Below are 2,137 nucleotides of genomic sequence, written 5' to 3'. Positions count from 1 at the left end.
TGGCTCCTGAGGGTTTTTATCATTTACAGATTCTGTTCAGAAGCTTATTGAGGTTTTTGGTTCAATCTGTTAACTGACCAAGGCAGTTTACACTTTGTTAAAGGCTGCTGCCTGACACTTTGTAATACCATCATTAATGAATGGTAAATTTAAGTTTTTAACGGTTTATAATGGTTTGTCTATAAAAATTATTTGAGTGGCCATTATAAAGTTGTACAGTTTATTAAAGCTGGAGTGGGACTTTTACATTTAAGGTGAGACACTGAAGGTGAATAGGGTAAAATTTTAAAATAATAGACATCATCATGAAACTTCCTCAGTTGATTACATACAATAGTACGAAACAAAAATGTATTACAAGTTTTTAAAATTTTAATGTTTAATTATGCAAATTAGGCATTATCTCATTAAATATGCGCTAGTTTGCATATATTTTAGGAAGATAAATCTGAACATCTGATAAAGCCAGGTGCAAAATTCTTTTTTCATTTTGTTTACATATAAGATGAAAAAAAAAATTACAGAGGGATTTAAGGATATCTGCTTTTATTACCTAGAAAATCAAAATATACTGTCCATAGCCTTAAAAAAAAAAAAAAACGATTTTCGCCATATTTTTGGTAATAAAATGTCACATAAATCTGGCTAGGAATGATTTATTAACAAATCCCTCTGTAAATATAGTCAGAATATAGCTAAGTGTATAACTGGAAAGTTTGGTGTTCGTAGGTGCTACGGAGGCTGAGGTGTTCGACTTGGGAGTATGACAAAAAAACTAATTTTGAGAAAGCAGCATTCAAAGATTTACATAGGGGAATTCAATACATTTCTATTGGAAACAATTGCTCACAAACAGAGTAAATGTTCAGGCCCTTAGTAATAATAATATAGTATATTTCAAGCTCATGAAAATTGATCATTTAATAACATGACAGGCATATAAGGCCTACAACTGTAGTAACCTAACTAATAAACATATTGGCCTACACTGCACAATGCTAACTTTTTGGTAAATTCGGGAGAAACTTACTGCTGCAAGTAGACAAAATATAATAAAATAAACATCTAAACGTATAATTTGAATGTTTTCTTTATAGTAGTTTGAAAGAATACATATTCAAGGAGTAAAAATCTCCATTGACCGCTGCATGAAAAATCAATGCCTGCCATGTTCTTTTAGCTGAGGTATATGAAATAATCACTCCTCTTATAACGGCCTTTGCAGCCCCACACAAGGTTGAAGCTGAGACATCGGGAGGGTCGTTGATGGCGCTTCAACTGTTCCTCCAAAAGGGCGAGAAAGGTGGGATTACTGAGCGAGGAAAGATTTAGTCACCAGTGACGGGCTGAGGCGGTCATAGTGGGCGGTTTGAGTTCCAGCCAAATAAAATAATGATGTAGCAGCACTGTTGTATTTATGGCACATTTTCTGACCCTGTCTAAAACTTGTCTTGAGGTGAACTCACTGAAGAAATGAGATAGTTTTTGTTTAGTTTTTACTGGATATTTAAAGGCAAACTGTTTATCATTATTTTATTGCAATTCTATTTTCTTAAATAACAAAAAAATAATTACATTTTTTCTAATTTGTCATATCATCAAGAATATCGTTATCACAAAAAAACCTGAAGTATTGTGATATTATTTTAGGGCCAGATCGCCCACCCTTACACGGTAGTGACAGCTCGCTTGTAGATGATCCTCTGCCCTGAGCATCCCAGCCAGAAACAGAATGTGTGTGTTGTTAATTCGGCTATCCTGATTTATGTGACATTAATGCGAGAGGCATTCTGTAAATTATATTTAAAAAAAAAAGAAAAAAAAAAGATGTTATTCATCATATTATTTCAGATTTTACAATGCAACATCATGAGTACCGATTCATAAAATCCTTCTCTATAGCATATTTGAAAAGATTTTTGAAAGGTTGATTTAAAACATTTTGATACCAATCAATGCCTCATTTTTAGATTAATGAATTCAGTGCCTTTAAGACTTTTTAAGGATCTGCAGGAACCCTGAGCCACAGTTAAGCCCTTGCCAAACGAGTTCACAGAATGCTGGTTGAGCCTTACACCACCTGGAAAAGCTCTCTGTATTTCTCAGTATACTGGAGTTTTGTGCTTGCTGTATGGGG

Source organism: Epinephelus lanceolatus, chromosome 10 (assembly GCF_041903045.1).
Source record: "Epinephelus lanceolatus isolate andai-2023 chromosome 10, ASM4190304v1, whole genome shotgun sequence".
Classification (NCBI taxonomy): domain Eukaryota; kingdom Metazoa; phylum Chordata; class Actinopteri; order Perciformes; family Serranidae; genus Epinephelus; species Epinephelus lanceolatus.
Note: the sequence above shows the minus strand (reverse complement) of the source record.